The following is a 20,308-nucleotide window of genomic DNA, read 5'->3' on the forward strand; positions in this document are numbered from 1 at the left end:
ATGGGCAAAGCCGCCTTTGCTCCACAGGACAGTGTCCTCCCAGTGTCCCCTGAAGACACCCTGAAGCTCTTCCCCACTCAGCCACTGCCTCTTCCCCAGGAGCCGGTTAGGCCAATGCGAGTTCCTTCAGAGTCACAATAGAGGAGTGGTGGCGGGGCCCAGCTGGCGATTCGGTTTGTAAAGCTCTCGAGTGTTCATTCACAACAGCCACGCGAGGCGGCAGGACCAGGCCCTGCCCGCACCAGCCCCACCGGAGGAGCTGGCACCGACTGGGCCCCTGCGCAGGGCTAAGCGCCTTCCCCACACTCACGCATGTCACCCTCCCGCCAGCAGTAGGCGGTGGGCACCACTGTCACCCCATCCTCGAGGAGAACGCTGAGCCGGAGCAGTGAGTGCAAGCCCCTCTCTGGGCCGTGGCACAGCCCCAGCTTGAAACCACGTGCAACTCAAAACCACGTGGGAAGCGTTTGATGCAACCAGAGCTGCTGATTCTACAGAAGAGACTGTGGGGTCCCCATCACACCCCCTGGGAGGAGAGACTAGGAGAGAAGGACCATGTGGGAATCCCAAGGACAGAACAAGGTGTCCCACAGGAATGCCGAAGGGAAGCCGACTTCCTCTCAGCCAGAGGAAGGATGTGTGACACTCAGAGCTGAGGGACAGAGGACAGGGGAGCCTGGTGAGGTACGTGAGTCCCACCCCACCCCTGAGTCCTCCAGCAGGCTGCCATCTGTGCCAGTTGCCAGTGTGGGTAGCAAACTGCCCACAACTTAGTACATAAAACAACCACCTCATTATGCTCCGAGTCTGAGTCCAGGCCCGATCAGGCGTATCGGGGCAGCTTGACTGCTCCACGGCGTTCGGGCCTCCGTTGGGAAGACTAGAAGGTGTGGGTGATCGGCAGGTGGGGCATCAGGAAGACTTTGCTTCCATGTCTGGCCGGTCCTCGGCAGGGCTGTGGGCCAGAACACCCACACGGGGTCCCTGCAGGCAGACTAGTGGGGGCTTCCCCACAGCATGACAGCCAGGCGCAGAGTGACCATCCCATGGGGGCTCGATGGAAAGGCATTGTGATGACCTAACCTTGGAAGTCACTGTGTCACATACAAAAGGAAGGCAACACAGACCCGGTACTGAATGGGAGGGATGTCAAGGTCACGTTGGAAGAAGAGCAAGCGAGATGGGAAATAGCGTGTCAGCCACCTTTGGAAAAATAGAATCTGCTACACATCACTCTTCAGATGGGGACCAGCCCTCGGCACAGCTGACGAGGCCCCGTCTACGGCTCCAGCCCAGCAGTTCCTCCTGACCAGAAAACACATCCACCCAGCGCGCCGCCACCCCCTTCTCCTGGCCCAGCTCACTCGCCCTTCAGGGCTCACTGGAGATGTCATCTCTTCTCAGGGAGCCTGCTGACCCCATCCCACCCCAGCTGAACTGGGGCCCCTCTGCACCACATCTGCCTCTCCAAATGCTGCGGTTACTTGGTCTCCAACAGACCCCAAGCCCCACAAAGGCATGGATGGGGTCTACCCTGTTTCCCATTATGTCCCCAACACCAAGTCAAATTCTAGTCCCTTTCTCGGTTCTGCCACTGGACAGCCAGCAGCCACTTCCCCCATGAAGCCTTCCCAGATTGTCCCTGACCATTTGAGGCGCCTTTCCTGCTCTACCACAGCCCCCTTGAGCAGGTGCTTGGGATGAAAGGAGAGCTCTCCGCCCCCTGTTCCCAGGCCAGAGCTCGCTGCTGCAGTGAAGCAGCAGCAAATTACCAGGCCGGCTGGGAGCTGTAATGATTAAAACAAGGTATTGTTCTTGGGGCTGCTAATTGCATACCTGAAGAGTGAGGCCCGCTCGGCCCACGGCGTGTTGACACAGACCTCTGCCACAGTGCTGGGCCCAGCCTGGCAGGGAGTCAGTCGCAGGGGGACAGGGCCAGAAGGGGGTGTCCCAGGAGCTGTATGTCTCCAAAGGGAGGGCTGCGTCCCCTTCACCTGGGAGCCTAATGGAAATACAGATTCCCAGACCCCACCCTAGACCCACGAAGTCTATACTGGGGGGTGGGGAGGGGAGGGCTGAGGGCCCAGGAACGTGTATTCTTGGCAAGCTCCCAAGGTGACTCTGAAGGCCAGTCCGAGCCTGGGGTTTCTAACCTGCCCCACCCCAAAGCCAGAAAAGCCCCACCCTTACCTGGCCCAGCTCACCTTGAGAATGAGGCAAAATTCAGAAAGTGACCTAGGGGACCAGGCAAGGAGAGGTTTCCTGGGAACTCAGGTCAAATCTTCCTCATGAGCTGAGGGACCCAGGACATGTCAGCACACCTCTCTGAGCACAGGCAGATTTGCCATGAGGCCGAGGGTGCGTAAGCTTCAAGCTCCCCCACCAAGGGCCAGGAGGGGCCCCAGCAATGGGCTTGCTTGCTCATGTGTTTTGTACAATTTGCAAAAGACAGACACTTTTGTTTTCTTTTCTTAGAGTCCTCTCCCAAATTGCACAATAATTGTGTATATTTCAGGCCCCCTAAACTATGAAGATCATGACCCGGACCTCACACAGTTGCTGTGAGGATGAAAGGAGTGAACATAAGTAAAGTTCGCGGCCTGACAACTCTCCTGCTCAGCCCCTCCGCACCTTCGTTTCCCCATCTGTAAAATGGACCTATAACTGTGGCTGCCGCATCCCGCTGTGCCAGCATGCACCCAGTTCAGCGCCTGGCCCAGAGCAAGTGGTCCACAAGTGCTGACCTGGGATGGCAGCTCCAGGCAATGAGGAACTGCGTGAACCAGTGAGTGGGCAAGCGAGGGAGCGCATGTCTGCCTTTGAAACCTTGCTCCCTGGAAATGTCGAGAGAGGATCAGGCTCCCTTTTGCCAACCAGTTTAAGAATGTCCCTGACAAGAGGCAGGGAAATGGACTCAATGCACCAGATTCACTGACTCTGGGACAAGAGTGATAGGAACAGCCCTAACCTTGGAGCAGTGATTTCTGGGAAGATGCCTGCTCTGAGAAAAGGGACAGACACCCAATCAGAGGCTACTGTAAGGCTAGGCAGGAGGAAAGCGTGCGGACAGGTTTTCATCCATTCCAACCCCCACTCTATGCCTTGTGTTACCAGCAATCATGAATTAACACAAAGCTGGAGGCTGGGGCCTGGGAGAGGCCAGGTGACCACAGTCACTGATACATTTTCATGGATGACTTTCTTGAGACAACTTCTGAGCAGGGAGGGAAGTGACAGGGATGGGCAGAAAGAGCAGACAAGGAAGCCGAAGGTCACGGGTGTGATGACGGACATTAGGTGAGCACATACCATGTCAGCATTTGCCTAAGTGCCTCAGACGTCTCTCAATTTTTGGAATTCTTTTGGTTGCTGTTGTCTATTTATTTGCTTGTATACTAATAGCTTTTAAAGCTGTGAGACATTTGCAAACTTGGAGAAAATTTGTACATATAAACATTGTACATATAAGAACGTTTTTTTCTGGAACCACTGGAGGGTCATTTGCTGACCTGATGCCCCATCATCCCAAATTCTTTAACATTTACTTTCTACAAACGAACCACAGCAAAATCACTAGATTAGGAAGTCAGCATTGACACTTGACTACCTTCTGCTCCACAGGGCGGCCTCCTGCAAGTTTTGACGACTGTCTCAGCAATGCCTTTATAGCCAAAGCACCCCGTTCTGAGCCCTGAGTTGTGGGCCTTCCTACTCTGGACCAGTCACTGGTACTTCCTTTCATGGCCTTGACGCTTTTGAAGATTCAGGTCAGTTATTTTGTAGAATTTGGGTTCGGCTGATGTTTCTTCGTGCTTCGATTCATTTGTGGTGAGGCTATCCCAGGTGGCACCTACTTGGTTTTGAATTTGTTCCATTACTGGTGATGTCAAACTGGGTCACTTGATTAAGGTGGTGTCTGCCATGTGTCTCCCCTGTCAAGTTACTCTTTCTCCCTCTGTAATTAGTAAGTGTTTTGTGAGGAAATACTTTGAGACCATGTAAATATCCCATTCCTCATCAAACCTTCCATTTATTCACTTCTTTATTTATAGCAGTATGGACTCAACAGCTTATAATACATTACCATGATCGCTTATGTTAGTACATAACAGTCCCTGGCGACAGTGGGGCAAATGAGGGCTCATCCACACAGCACACAGACTACCCCTTAGTTTTCCGGTCCCAACGGTTGGCCAGTGGTTGCCCCTGCAGGTGGTTCCTGGGCATCTGGCCTGTCACCATCACCCCTTGAGCCTTTCCTTAGTTATTGGCACAAGAAGATGCCCCAGCTTCATTTTGTACTTCTCTACTTCAGCCTAGAATCAGCCATGTCTCCAAGGAACCCTAGTCCCTGTTGTGAAGAATGGTATATAGAAGCCAAAATCTGGGTGCTAAGTGTGCTCATTGCTGCTGGGGAGCTGCTGCCCCCAGGACCTCTTAGTAGACAAACCAGGGAGTGGGAAGGAAATACATACATACACATACACACACACACACACACAGATATATATACATATACGTACATACAAATACATGCACATTATACATATGTGTGTCACTATGGGAAACAGTACACACAATTACTTCTATATTTTTTTTTCTCTCTCTCTTATATCAAAAACCATGCATATATGCTGACACCTCAAATTCGAATCCTACACCACAGGATCTCATTCTCTCTCTTTCCATATCTGTAACAACTCCCTTCTCTGATGTGAAAATCTGGACTTCTTTTATCTTTATCACATTTAGCAGTGCAGTCCGTCTCCTTATATGTAACCAATCTCCCACTGCTGCCACCCACCCATGCACAGGGATATCCTCCTCACCCATCTTGGGCAGAGACACCCTTCTACCTTCTCACCCTCCTGACACTCCCTGTAGACCACTACCCCCATGAAGACAAACTCCTTGTCAACTTTGGGCTCTGACACCCATACCAGGCCACCCCTACATGCAGTGGCCTTCTCCCCCTGCTTTGGCTCTGACTGTCCTCCTGGCCACTGTTACCCTCATGCACACTCTCCCTACCAGTGCTAGTAAGTGGCAAAGCCCAGGTTCAAACCGAGGTCCGTCTGATGCAGCCCCTAAGCTCTTGGTCACAGTCTCCTTGAGAAAGTCCTGGAAGGTGCTCCCTGTTAGAGCATCCAGGGAATCAAGGAAGTTCGCAGCCTCAGCCAGGACCCGTTCCTCTAGCATCCCCACTCTAGCCCTTCTGCAGGGCTATACACCAACCCCCTGCTGCTGCTGACTTCAGCATGTTCCCCAGGCCCCCGGGGGGTGGATTCAGGAATCAGGAGCGATCTGCCTGCTTACAGCAGATAATAAAAATGGCTCACCATATTTTCAGCACCTTACAGTTTACAAAGCCCTTAGTAAGCTTGTTGAGTCTTCACCACAGCCTACAAGGTAAGTCAGGATCAGTAAACCCATTTTATAGTCAATGACACTGGGTCAGACTAGGGAAGAAACTTGACCAAAGTCTGTATCAGACAGTCAATGGGTGTCAGAGTCAGGACTCAGTCAGGACCGCCAACGGCAAGCCCAACCCTTTGCACCTACCCCTCAGGCACCCCCCACCACTCTACTTCCTTCTTTGGGGAATGGCTTGATTCAGCTCACATACCCTGGAGCCCCTCTTGAGGACTCCCCAAGTATATGGCTCTGGCACACCTGGCGGGGCTGGGTGGTCCTGTCCCTGCCCTTCAGAGCTCACAGTCAGGGGCAGATAACACGCGCAGCTGAGGCTAATGACGGTGGCAGGTTGTACCCACACCTTCTCTTCCTCGAAGCCCAGCCGCCACTCCCTTTAACTGGGACTGGCAAACTAAGGGGTAGTCTGTGCGTTGTGTGGGTTAGCCCTCATTTGCCCCACTGTTGCCAGTGAATCCCATGGGCACTGAGGACAGACATCCCCCTCAAGGGAGGGCCCAGCCCTAGCACAGGCCCAAACCCCCAAGTCAGCTGGCCCACAGCCAAGGCCTGCCTGTGAGTGAAGGCGCCTTCCCAGCCCAGAGCACTCCTGGCTCTGCTCAGGCCTTGTTGCAGGTGGGGCAGCCAGGCAGACGAGAAGCACGTGTACAGAGCCCTGAGCCACCAGGCTGCCTCGTGGAGCCCCAGGGGGGCCAGGCTCCTGCAGCCGGGGCGACTCCACCGGTCCTCTGAGAGACACACCTGTGTGAGTCAGCCCTAAGCTGAGCTCAGCACAGAACTTCTTACCAGGCCTGCCAGGGACACCACTCCCCACAGTGGGAACAGCCTTTGTTCCCCAAATTCCACAGAAGGGAAACTGAGTCTTGGCGTGGCCCTGGCTATGTGAAATCTGCTAAGATAATCAGGTAAATGCCCACCAGGGGGTACGGCTGAATGTTACCAAGGCCTCCACCCACTGCAAAAACGGACACCCTTGCCCTCCCCAATGCATTCTGGGGTTGGGGTGGGAGAGGGGGTCATGGCCAGCCATGACCGTGTCCAGGCCTTCAGAGGCAGGAGCCTTGGCCCTGAGCATCCTCTGTGTCCTGGTAAAGGCGGGACCACACACTGATGCCTCCCACTAGTATGCAGGGGCAGACACATTAGCCGAGGTATGGCCAGGCTACATGGACATGGAAAGGGCCTTACGGAAATGTCCTTAGGTGGCACTGGCCAGCTTGGTCCCCAGCTCACAGTGCTGCCTTGGGCCTGCCCTCCCCTGTCAGGCCTCAGCTTCCCCATCTTTCTGATCAGTGGTCTCTGTTCAGTTCTCCACAGAGCCATGGCCCATGTGAGGGGAGGGGAAGATGACATCCCCAAGAGCTGGACCTCCAGCTTCTCTTCACAAATGGCGTGGGGAGGGGGAAGGCTGGGAGGGGCTTCTGATTAGGGCTTGGCTGGAAAATAATAAGGTGTGCAAACCACCGGCGCAGGGAGACCTGGCAGCCCTTCAGCACAGACACGCTGGCTCCCTTCACTCTCCCTTCCTATTAAGCATGCCCAGCACCAGGGCAGAGAGACCCACTGGCCAGGCCCGGGGGTGCATTCAGGCACAACAAACAGCTGAGCCCCGCCTGCAGGAGTCGGGAAGGTACCTGTGAGCAGGTAGGGGTAAACCCAGGTCCAGCACATGGAGCTGGGGACAGAAATGAATTGAAAGCTGCCTCAGTTTCCCTACGGTGCTTGTCCTCGGATGGGCAAATTACTGTGAGGCAGTTGGTAAAAACAACCTCCAATTTCCCAAGTTCAATGCCGGGTATAGGGAGCACAGGATTGCATTCCTGCCCCTATGGATCTCGGGACACTGGGGTCTGTTTGATGCTTAAAGAGATCATTACACCCAAGCCAGAGAGTGTTGTGACCAAGAGACAGTCAAGGGGCCAACTGTCAACACATGTCCATATGGCAACTCCAGGGTGGGACAGGTGCCAGAAGACAGTGGGATGGAGTGATGGGGAATGATACTGGGTGGGTGCCCAGGAAAGTCTCCTTGGGGATGACTTGTGAACTGAGACCCAAGTGCTGTGAGAATCTGAGGAATGAGCCTTCCTCACGAGCAAAGGTCCTGGGGTTGGAAAGGGTCTGGCCTATGGGAAGAACAGAAATGCCAGGCTGGGTGCTGCTGCTTCCTCACAGGCAGCCCCATTGCCTTTTGGGGGCACTTGCCTAATCCCCCAGCCTCACCATGGCATTTAGGAACATGTACACAGTGAACTCTCTGCTTATTCCATCTCCTAAAGCTCACCTGCACTTGTCTAAACTTTGGATGTAGATGGGAATTCCAGAATTCCTGCCTCATGGAGATCAGGCCCTGGATCACCAGGGGAGGATCAAAGCCCACCCAGGGAAGGCTGGAAGGGGGCCCCAGAATCCTGCTACGTGGCTGCCTCCCTGTCCCCCTGCCAGCCTGGGCTCAGGTGCCCAGACACGTGCCAGCCTCCCTGGTGGGGGCCCCACCCTGACAGACAGAACTTGCCCAAGAGATGATGTCACAGCCTTCTGGCCAGGGGACCAGCTCTGTCAAGAGTGATGGGGCAGCCAGTCCTGGAGGTGGGGCAGGGAAAGCAGGCTGCCCCGACTCACGTCACAGCTCCCAGCCCTCCTGTCCTTCCAGCCCTGCCTGTGGACTGAGGGGCCATTTCAGGGCCGAAGTCTGCATCTGCTGGAAAGCCAGGAGCACAGAAACGCTCAGGTTTTGCCAGCAAGGTAGAGAAGGGGCTGAGCTGGCGGGGGCAAAGGAGGAGGCGGCTTTATGATGGCTGGGCTGGCGGGCGCCTGGATAGAGACATCGAAGTGGAGACAGGGTGGAGGGTGGAGGGAGACGGCCAGAGGTGCTATGCCTGGCTGCTCAGCTCAGCAGGCCTCACACCTGCCTTGGGCAGGAGTGGCTGGGTGTGTCCAGCAGACACCAAGGTCTTGGTGCACCTGGCCACTGGCTCTTGGCCACACTCCTGTTCTGAGGGGCAAATCTGACACCCACTTTTACATCTGCAGTCCCCCTATAATTCCCTGCTGCCTCTGACTCTCACACCTTCACCCCCACTGCCCTGCCAGACTGGAATGTCCTTCCCCTGCTGCCCCAGGCCCTTGGCCTAGTCCCACTGGTTGTTTAGAACTCAGCCCAGGCGTCCCCTCCCCAACCCCACCCTCTATCCCGTGGTTCAACTCCCTCTTCCACCAGCTCACGTCCCTCTGATGCACATACATAGCTCCTGCCCCATCCTCAGCTTGGGCTGACTGGGTTCCTTCAGGGCAGACAGCAAGAGGAACGTGCCTAATTCAAGGCCACATCCCCCGTGCCCGGCACTGAGAAGACACCAGGCAAACGAGGGAATGAAGCGCTGGAGCCTTCGGGCAGTCTGGGGGTCTCCTCCTTAACCAAGTGCTCAAACAGCATCACCTGTAGTGGACCCTTGGCCATGGGCTGGCAGACAAAGTTCCCAGGCTCACCTGTGCTTACCCGGAAGTTTAACGAGGTCCTAATCAAACCATTAGAACTGACTTCCAGGTTACAGAACATAAGGCAGGGGACCCAGCTAAATGACACTTCAATAAAGCAATCAGACAAATCCAGACAGGGGGAACATTCTACAAGACTCCTAACCTGGACTCTACAAAGGCCATTGCTGTGGGGAAGGCGGGGGTGAAGATCTAGGAAAAAAGAGAATAGAAAGATGACTAAATGCTATGTGGGAAAAAGAGGAAAAGGCATCACTCTCTGGAAACCACTTGCTGGGCTTTGACCTGCAGGGTCCTGCTATCACCCCCAACCTGGGCCTCAGTTTGCCAATCTGTACAATGGTGGAATAATGCTGCACAAGGTCGTGGTGGAGAAGGTAGAGTGGGTGGAGAGACGGCGGGTTCCGGAAGGAGGGAGCTGGAGCTGGAGTGTGCAGGCACAGGCTGGTTCAGGAGGGAGCAAGGGCGAGGGAGTGGCTGTGCCACAGTGGGGTCCAGAGGGCAGACTCCCATAGAGCGGAACGTGCCCCTGCCCATGCCCTGAAGGCAGGTGATATGCTGGTTGGCCAGTGCCCTGTGGGGACGGAGTCCTGGTGGGCACCCAGGAAGGGCTTTGTGGCACATCAGGATGACAGCAGATCACCAAACTCATCCCCACATCAGGGCCCCCAGCAGAAGCACAGGAGTCAGGACTTCACCCCAAGGCAGCTGTCAGTTTCCGGCCCTCCCATCTCCGGCGACTCACAGCTCCCAGGGTGGACGCGTGCCTGAGCTGAAGCTGGGTGGCCCTGTCCCAGCTCACATAAGGTGACTTGTGTGTACTTGTTTGAGCAGATCATTAGGATTTGGTGTTCAGGAGGTTTTAATATGAGGGCCCATCTCCCCCATCACATCAGGAGTTCCCCAATGGGGCTCATTTGGAACATGATGGCCACTGAGCAAAGTCTGTTCATGTTTCTATGCCGCTGATATTTGTCAAAGCCTACACCCAGGCTCCAGACCAACTCAGCTGTCAGCTGGGGACCTCCATGATCCTCAGGGTAGTGGCCCCCAAACACTGGTCTCGGGGTGAGTTCTTGGCTTGATGAGACCCACCCACTCCTGCCAGGTCCCAGGGATTTGCCTATCCTGGGCAGAGCCCTCCAGGACCGGGTCTGATCTGCACGGACTCACTACTGCACTGGGAGGCATGGATGCCCCCGAGTCTCTGGGGGAATGACAGGGCCGGGAGAGAGGCGGGGGTCTCTGGGCCTCTGCAGGATAGGGGTCAGCGGCTCAGAGCCAGGGCTCCTGGGCTCTGCCCATGTTCTGGAATGAGGAGCAGGCCACTCAAACTAGGGCCTTTGCCATCATCATCAGGAAAGCAGGGCAGAGCCCCCTGGGGAGGAAACCCACTGGTTGCCTGGGCTGGTCCCCTGGCTCCCGCCCAGCCTTGTCTGGGCAGGGGTGGGCCCTTGTCCACCTTTGAATCCCCATAAGTGCTCAGATGGATTGATTTAATCTGAAATATTAACAGAAAGGGGCCATCTTGCTAGTGCAATGGGACAGTTCTCACACCCACATCCCGCACGTGCAGGGGCAGGGCAAGAAGTCCCAGGAATCTGCATCCTCATCCAGCACCCCGGATGGTCTTTGCAGGAGGGGGAAACCTCTGGGGGCTTCCGGGGACACTGGAGAAAGGCTGGTCTCATCCAACCCCCTCAAGCTAGAGATGGACCAGCAGGGCCCTCCTCAGCCTCCATCATTCTGCTGCCCCTCCTCGCTGCCCGGCACCTCCCCCTGCCTCCCAGCCCGCCTGCCCCTGCAGACCTTCCCCGCTCCCACCAGCTGCATACCCAGCAGCAGGCCTTCCCAGGGCAGTGCCTACACTGGCTGCAAGACACCGGGCCCACAGGGGCTGCCTCCTCCAGACACCTTCCCCTGCAGTTGTCCCTGCCCCACCTCGAGATCCTCTGCTCTCTCCACCTAGGAACCCATCTCAAATGTCACCACCTCTAAGAAGTCCTCTCCTGATGCCTGCACACACACACACACACCCCACAACCTGATGTGGTTTCTCCCTCCCGTAAGACCCTGGCTGTTTTTTACCTCAGTCTCCTGGACTCAATCCTGTTCCCTCGTCCCTTAGGGGTTCCTCTGGCCTCCCCTGGATGACAGTCCTGAGTCCTGTGACCAGAGGACTCAGGGGATATCTGCTGACTCTGCCCTGTGCCTGTTACCAGGGTGCTCTGACAACAGTCACGGGGTGATCAGTGACGGCCTATGCTGGGTGCTTAATTCTGCTGTAGGGATTGTCATGTCCTTTCTATGGATGAGGAAACTGAGGCCCAGAGCAGTTTAGCAATTTGCCCGAAGTGGTGGTGAGTGGCAGAGCTGGGACAAGAACCCATGGTGACTGATGCCAAAGCTTCCCTGTAATACGCACTCTCCGGCCTCTGAGGTTGCTGCCTGGGGTAAGCCAGGTGTGTCTCATGTGGAGTTGTTCTCATTTTCTGCCCTCCAACCAGCCAGCACCTGAACCATCTGGTGAGTCTTGGGGCCCTGCCTCACTGCCCCCAAAAGCTGTCCAGGCCCTTTTTCCCAGCCTCCCTGCAGCCAATTGATGCACCTGCCCAGACTTTGAAGCCAAAGCCAGGGATGCAAAGAAGTTGGATCAAGGGGAATCTAGTTGGAGTCCAGCGGGGGTGGCAGTGGCCATGGGGCACAGGCATGCCCAGTGTCTGGGTGTGGTGGCCCATGTTGATCAAGCACGAAGGGAGTGAGGGAGTCTGGGAGCCTGGGATGGACTGGGTGGGCACTGTCCCTACCCACCCAGACAGCATCCTGCCTCCCCCTTGCTCAGGGAGTCCCACAGCATTCAGGGGCCTGGCCTGCTCAGGTTCGGAGAGGAGCCCATTTTTGTGTTGCAAGCTGGGCCACACTGTGTCTTCTGAGGGACCCATGAGACATGAGGGGGAACGCTCTGGAAGTGGACACAGGAATCCACACACCTGTCTTCCTCTGGTCAGGCCAGACGTGATCCCGGGACCCCTGAGGGCAGCAGCCGTGTGGGACTTGGAGGACAGACCAGGCCAGCAGACGCCCTCACTCAGAGACCCTGGTCCCTGACGGCCTGGCTGAGTCACTCCCAGGTCTCGGCTCTGGACGTGCTGTCGGGTGAGACAGTGGGTTCCCTTAACTGTCAGGCCAGCTTGCCTCGGCCTTCTGAGCCCCTCAGCTGCTTTGTCCCGGTGACACCGACACCCCATCTCTGGCCACTGTGTCTGTTTCCCCTCGGCGCTGGGCCAGAACCTGGGACCTGTCTCAGTGAGTAGAACTGGACACGCTGGGGAGTCAGCCTGCAGGTGTTTCCCAGTAAAGCCACACTCCGTGTGTGTGAGCTGGGGCGCAGGATGGCTGAGAGGGCCTTAGGGACTTAGAGTGGCTTATGGGGGATGGCTCCCAGACCATGTCGCTTCTGTAACCCACTGTGGACCCCTCATCTGAACCAGGGCTTGGCAAACACTTTCTGCAAAGAGCTGGAAGGTAGTATTTTAGGCTTTGAGGTCACATACGGTCTCTGCTGCATATTCTTTGTTTTTCTCCCGACCGTTTGGAATGTACAAACCATTCTCCCTCACAGGCCACACTAGGCTGGCCGGATTCGCCTCAGGTCTGGAAATCCCCCTGAACTGAGTTGCTCTTTCAGCCAGTCCAGCCTCTGGGACAGTAAGAACTTCGTGTTAAGAACACCTCTCCCCACCCCCAGTCCTGGTCACTCAAGTCCAGATGTTTCCAAGACAGCATCCAGCTGCGATGGGGTCAGGAGGGCAGCTGGGGACCATGGTCTTAGGTGAACGCGGGCTTTTGCCAGGGTGGCCTCAGTTCCCTCACTTGTAAATGGGGGTGATAATAGTGCCAGCCTCACTGGGTGGCCATGAGGATTAATGCCCCTTGAGCACTTACCATGGAGCAAGGCACCCGCTGGCGGGGTACTATGATGTGGGGAAGTGCCTGGCCACCCCACCCTGGTCTGAACAGCACCTCTGCCAGCTTCTTGATGAGGCCACATGCCCCAGAATGCCTGGTACCCATGAGCCTGTGTAAGTCCCTGCCCCTCTCAGGCCTCAGTTTCTAAAACAAATTGCTAATCGACAGCTCTCTGGAGTTAACCCCCAGGAGTTAATACAATACCAACATCTGTGTGCATGTGTGTGCGTCCTGTCCTGACAGCTCTCCTGGCTGGCTGCAAGCAACCCAGAGCAGCACAATGCAGCACTCGGGCGATGCAGCCCAGCCTCGGGCCACGGCCAACCTACCCATGAGGTTCACAGCGGCCTCAGCATCCTTGGCAGGCAGGAAACCGCGGAGCCCGGCCTCTGGACCCTGCAAACCACTGCTGGAGGTGTTGCGGGTGGGGGGGCTCTCTCCTCCATGTGCTGCCTGCCCCCAGCTTCCCTTCACGCTCTGATAAACCTGTTGGCCACCCTCACCACAGCCCAGCCCTACCTGCTGGGGGACGGCAGAGTAACCAGGGAGGGGATGGGCAGCTCCCAGCAGTTTCTCACATCAGGAAGATGCTTCTTAGAATCCACATATTTGTGGGGTCCCCAAATATCTAAACCCTTCTTTGGCGCCACCTCTGGGCTGGACTTGTTAAACATGGTCACATTTATCCTGTGTGGTGGCACTGCAAACTGCCTTCACGGGGGCATACCTGAGGGCTGCAGGGTGAGCAGCTTACTAAGGTCACATAGCAGAGAGGAGTCCAAGTTAGAACACAGGATTATCTGACTCCAAAGCCCCTGGCCTTCCCACCTGCTGCCCATCCTTAGAGCTGGAAATGAGCCTCCACATCATCATCCCCCATGTGGCATATCTGATGCATGGCTGGTAGACATGCCTCTGCCTGGATGCCTCCCATGATGGGAGACCCACCAACTGCTGTCACTGCAGGAGCCCTGCTGCCAGCTGCATTTTCCTTGGATGGAATGCCAGCCGCGTCTGGCAAAGCCCTTCCAGGGGGTAAGCCACCCATAACCTCAAAAGCTCATGTTGCCAGAACCTCCTCTGTGCCAGGTGCCATGGGAGCACTCTCTTGGCTAACCCAATGAAGCATGTTCACCTTACACATGAAGAAACTGAGGCCCAGAGAGGTGAAGGGCTTGGTCCGAGGTACACAGCCAGCTCTGAACCCAAATCTGACCCCAACAACTTTGCAAGCCAACCCTGGCTCCCAGGACCCCACCCAAAGCTGAACAACATTGGAGGGCCAGAGAGAGATTGTGCTGGAGTGGCCTGGGGGAGGTCCACAGGGTCTAAGGCTTCTGGAACCTGCCTTCCCTGCTCACCACACTTCGGGCACCTCCTGGCCCTCAGGTTGAGCCTCTTCATCAGCTCCCAGACTACCTCCCCTAACTCCAGGCCTCGGGGTTCCCCAAACACAACGGGCTCTCCCCAGCTTCCAGGCCAGGGCACTTGCTGCTCCCGCAGGCCCCTCTGTGGGGATGTGCATCTGGGTCTCATTTCTCCCACAGAGTGGTGGGGGCTTCCTCAAGGCCAGGGCCTAAGTTTGCTTCAATCTGTGTGCTCAACAACCACTTGGTTTAGGGTCACCAAACTGAGCAAATAAAAATGCAGGCTCTGCAGCTTAATTTGAATTTCAGATAAATGAGGAGTACTCTTTTTAGTACAAGTATGTCCAACTATTACATGGGATATACTTAGTCTAAAAAATTGTCCTAGCAATAGCTGGGAAACATTTATACTAAAAAGTTTTCTTTTCTCTGAAATTCAAACTTGGCTCAGCACCCAGAAATTCATCTGCCAACTTTACCTGGAGCACTTGCTCTGAGTGAAGCACTCCCATCCTTGAGCATCAGTTCATTTTAACACAACTAATAGTGAGTCCATTAATGAGTTGTGAGCAAAAGAGAAGTGACTGTCAGGCACTGAAGAGAGGCTGCCCAGGCCGTGAAAGCAGGGAATGAAAAAGGAAGGCTCGTGGAACTACCTGTGGCCTGGGACCCCTGTGAGTCCACACCTGAGGTGGCCGGAGCCCTATTTGCCACCAGGAGCCGGAGAGGAGGGGACAATTGGAATCCCATGCCATCCAAAGAACTCACTCACAGGCCACCATTTCCAGAACCCGGAGAGGAAAGACAGAGGCATTGTCCTGCCATGTACAGGCACACTCCCAGGGCTGTGATCTCATTCCACGAAGAAGATTCCTGCACATGAGGAGGCAGGGGTGGGCTGAGGGCAGCCATGTGACCTGAGCTGGTGCCACCAGCTGCTCGCAGCCCCAGGCCCAGCACTCAGGCCCCACCAAACAAAAGCCACCTCCTACTTGCCCTGTGTGCCCTGGCATTAGGGCCCATGGGGCCATGTATCTGCTCTGTCATCCCAGCTGGTAGCTGGTTCCCAGGGCACAGCTGGCAAACCTTTGGCTGGGTCTGCCCTGCCTGGATCCTAAAGCTATGCCCTCCTGCCAGGAGCTGGGCTAATTGAATCAAACCCATACCCGGGCTGGATGGGGAGCAGGACCAGGTTGAATGAGCAGGGCTTGGCTGGCTGGACGACAGCAGCATCTTGCAGACAGGCTGTGCAGGCTTGGATAAGTGAATTTGCCTTTCTGAGCCTCGGGTTTCTCATCTGTGAAACAGGAAGAACAGTAGTGACCAAGGATTGGAGATCATGCCTGGCAAAGTACTTGGCCCTGAACAGGTGCTCAGCAAATAAGAATTCTGTGGGGTCCCCAAATATCTAAATCATGAACAGCTTGACAGGGGTCCAGCAGGGACCCCTGTAGAGACTGAGCAGAGGGGGGGTCAGTTAGGACAGATGGGGTGACAGGTCATTTGGCAGAGACCTGTGGGACAGTCTAAAGAGCAACCAGTGAGACCCTACCGTTCTGCCCACACCCAGATTACTAGCCCCAAGGATGGCACTTCCCCTGGGGTAGTTCTCAGCCCACGTGCCAGTTTATAAACTCTCACCTGGGCTTAATTTTAGCCCCACCCAGCCCCCCACTGTGGTCACCTCCCCAACAGCTGTGTTCCTGCCCCAGGATGTCCCAGGAACTCCTCTCTCCTGCTCCTCAGAAGCCTGTGTCAGGGAAAAGCACATGGCCTGCTGCAGACACTCAAGTTCACTGGCATGTGTGGGCAGGGCCCAGAGACCTGCACTGGGTATGGGAACCAGCGTGGATGAGGCCAGCTGGGGGGACGCCTGGCATCTCCGTGCTCCACCCTCCACCTGCCACCTTCTCTCCCAGAGAGCACCCCTCCTCCAAGCTCATCTCTCTACCCTCTTTCCTCTCATGACATCAGCTGTGACATGGAAATCCTTCACACACTTGGGATGACAGGCCTGGAGTAGTCCCAGGGCCGTGGTGCTCCAGATCCTGTTGGCCTGGGATGTGGGAAAGGGTAATGGCTGCGGGTGGGAGGCCTCAGGCAAATGCTCCCTCCTCTCTGTGCCCCACCATCCAGGCCTAGAGCAAAGGAGTTGGAGAGCATCTTCAAAGCTCTGAAGTCAGCAAAGGGCACAGGAGGGAGGCAGGGGAATGCTGGCCCTGGCCCATGTTGGTCAGGTGCAGCCCGGGGTCTTCGGGTTAGACCACAGTGGGCACCGCCCCTCCCAGGCAGAGCTGCAGTGCCCTAGAGAGCAGGATCCCATGCGGCCCAGCTGCGGGGAGGGGGCTCCGCACTGGGACTCACCGTGCCCAGCCGCTCCAAGCTGCAGGGAGGCCAAAGCTCACCCCAGGCCCAGCCAGACTCTGAGATTGGCAGCAGGCAAGGATAGGCAGGGAAGGAAGTAGCCCCCAGGTCAGGGACTGCAGAGCAGCAGAGACAGAAATAACCTGGGAAGCAAACAGGAATCACCAAAGCATGCACTCGTGTGCAACTGTGGAAGGTGAGTGCATGTGCACACGTGTATATGCACTTCAGGTGAACTTCTTGGAGGTGGCAGCATTTAAGACAGCAGTTCCTAGGTGGAGGGAGCAGAATATTAAAGGAGCCAGGGACAGCTGTGATGGAGGGAGGCGGTCCTTGAGAGCCTAGGCAAGCCTTGCAACCAGTGAAGACTGGTCCTCATCCCTTTTCTCCTCAGAGGTTGCTCTGCTCCCTCCTCTGCATCTGAGCCCAGTCCCAAGGCAGAGTCGAGGTGGTCTAGAGAAGCTGGAGGAGTCCCTCCTGTCCTTGCTCAGCGTAACTGTCCCCCACAGGCTCCAGGGGGCTCTGCTGGGTGACTTACTCTGTCCTGTCTGCTGAGTCCCCAGTGCTGCAGTGAACAGTTCAGCTCAAAAAGGCTTGCCGTGGTCTGGGAGACCAGAGCTTGGTCCAGGCAGAGAAGCAGCCCTGCCCCTGGAGTTGTTGGTGACAGGAGGAAAGGGATGTGGCGCAGTGCAGAAGCCTCAGAGGGAAGCTCAGGTGCTCCCACCTGAATCTGAGCCTGGCCTGGCCTCCAGCACGTTCTGGGATCTCCCCCGTCTAACAGCACGGCAGGGGATGGTGAGGTAAGACCCTTACAGGCCTACCCACGAGATCAGATTCTATTTACCACCCATCACCCCAAAATTTCACATAGGGTTATAGGCACAGCTGATCCTGACTGTCCCCTAAGGAGGTCCTGGTCCGGAGCTATGGTCCATTCCACAAACGTTTACCGAGTGTAAATGTTCTGAAACTAGAGATACACACAAATTAGTGAAATCACCAACAGTATGGAGCTTGCAGAGGTAAATGATCACCAAGTGTGTACACGAGCTGCTAACTGCAGCCTATTAAATGGAGCAAGCAGGCCAAGAGGGACTCAGGTGGTGCTGCTAAGCTCAGCAGCCAGGGACCATCTCTGAGACGAGGCCCTTGGAGGAGAGGCCTGAATGGAGAAGAGGGGATAGAAAATCTGGGGGTAGAGGGGCAGCAAGTGTGATGCTCTGGGAGTGAGGAGCCAGCAGGGAGGCGAGTGCATGCAGCAGGGGAGAGAGGGGAGGCCAAGGCTAGGTGAGGAGGATGTGTAGGGTCTGGAGGCCGTGAAAGGGAGTTTACACTCCATTCTAAAGGTCACTGTGTGAACTGAAAGCTTGGGTGAGGAAGCCATGGTCTGAATGGCATTTCTAAGTGACTGCACAGGGTACTAGGAGAGTGGACTGCCGGGGGCCAGGGGAAGCAGGGAGAATGGGCACAGAGGTGGTGAGAAGTGGCCAGAGCCAGGCTATCCTTTGAAGCCAGACAGCAGAGTGAATCTCCCTTTCTGCCTCGCCCCCCACGTCCCCATAAAGGGCCCTCCTGGCCACAGCAGCAACTGACTCAGAGCCCAATACACTAGAGTTTGCTGACTGACCACCAGGATGCCCTTCATGAATGGGCTGAGAATATGGCACGGGCAGGTTAGAGGTGAAGGGGTGTGGATCCCATTGCTTGATTAGAAAACCATGTGGCAGCAACAGCCCCTATGGCCCATGTCCCCATGTCCTTCAGTAGTCGACCACATTTCCTACAATGGTGCCACATGAACCAGAAACGCCTTCTACCCCATCTTCATTCCTTCACTGCCTCACAGGAATCTCAGTTGCACAGGGACAGGCTGCTGATGCACTGTTCTACCCTCAGCATCCAACGCGGTGCCTGGAGCCACGTGGACATTAAAGACCCAAGTGAACAAGTGAGAGGTGTTCAGAGTCCACATCTGGCAGCTCCTGACTCCCCAGCAAGTGCCATCACTCCCTCTGGGGGCTGCTTCCTCATCTCTAAGAGGGTAACACCACCTAACTTGTAGGAAAGACTCAAGGACTAAATGCAAGGAACCTAGCCCTTCAAAAGGCTGCTGGTCTCCCATTTAGCCTTAACAGAGACCTGAGTTCAGCGAGCTGAGCCAGGAGAGACAAACCGACTGAGAAACACCAGGGCTTCAGCAGTTCTAGAAGGAGGGTGCTGACATCCCTTCTCTAGCTTTGTTGCTGAACGCAGACTTTAGGGGCTTAGAAATTGCAGCCATCATAGGCATAGCCAGTCTGGAAATCTCTGAACTCCCCAGCTGGGGGTTGCCTGTTGAGAAAGACAGGGACCTAAGAAGCATTTAGCCCAGAAAAATGGCTCAGAGTGGGAAGAGACTGACTTTTTGCCTGGTGCCCCTTTGATGCTACTGTCACAAGATGTGGGCTCAGGGAGGGAGTTCTCCTCCTAAACCAGTTTCCACTCCTCCCCAAGCTCTGCCAAGGCACCGCTCTGGGACCTGCCACAGACCTGTCTGTCACCTGTCAGCAATCTGTCTGGACTGTGGCTGTTACTGAGAAACAAGCACCCTGAACAGCCAGGAAAAGCTGTAGCCATGAAAGCAAGAGGCCTGATGCGTCTGGGATGGACCCCAATTCTCTGAGAACTTTTCAAGAAATACCGAAGTGAAGGGCAGAGGAAAGTAAGTGAACAGTTTGTAATGAGCTCTGACTCTGGCTCTTCGGGCAGTAGGAACTGAGCTGTGGTTAAAACTGGCTTCCGAAGGTGCCAAGTCTTGTGCCAGAGGTATCACCGTGAGCACGGGTCAGCCTACAGTGGCGCTTCACGAAACGCAAGCCTGACACCTGGTCGCTGTTCCCACTGGCCCTTCCCCCAGTCTCCCTTCTGGCTTTGCTGTCCCGGATGAAGCTGTTCCTATTTATTCTCTGCTAGGCTGTCAGGTAACAGCAGTCCCACCTGCTAACGGCTACCTGGAATGGTCCCTTGGAAGATATGAGAGAGCACAAGGTGACAGATGCGCAAGAGGGGATGACTTGCTGTGTTCAGCGTAAGGAACTGTGTCCCCAAGACCAAGGTCCCTTCGTCCTCTGTCACTAGACACATGTGGATCTCACCTAAAACTGGGGGCTTTGTTAAAGAAACAGCAAGATCTTGTAGACTAAAAATGAATCCATTAACAGGAAGAGCAGCCATTTCCTTATTACATGGCAGGCAAATAATCTGAAGTAAACTCTCTGTAACAATACTCTCATGTAAACAATCGCCCTAGCCCACAGGTACCGACATTCCCATCTTACAGGTGAGGAGACCACAGAGATACAAACAGCAGTGGAGCTGGGATTTGAACAAAGGATTAAGATCTGGTGCAGCTTATGCCACCACCCCCCCTCTGCAATCAGAAACCCCCACTGACCCAACTCCAACAGTGATGGGCACTCGTGCGCATGGGCACACATGAGCTCTCCTCTGCCAGGGCCTCCAGCTGGGCCCTTGCAACAAATCACCTTTGTCTCTCTGGCTAGGCCCCAAGCACATTCATGTGTGCCTGTGGCTGCCCAGTCAGGGACTCTGGGGAAGGGACACAACGTCCTGGCTGTGGGAAGTCTTCTAAAGGACCTCACAGGCACCTTCTGTCCCAAATGGTCTGGCCCGAGGAG

This window comes from Manis javanica, chromosome 4 (assembly GCF_040802235.1).
Source record: "Manis javanica isolate MJ-LG chromosome 4, MJ_LKY, whole genome shotgun sequence".
Lineage (NCBI taxonomy): Eukaryota > Metazoa > Chordata > Mammalia > Pholidota > Manidae > Manis > Manis javanica.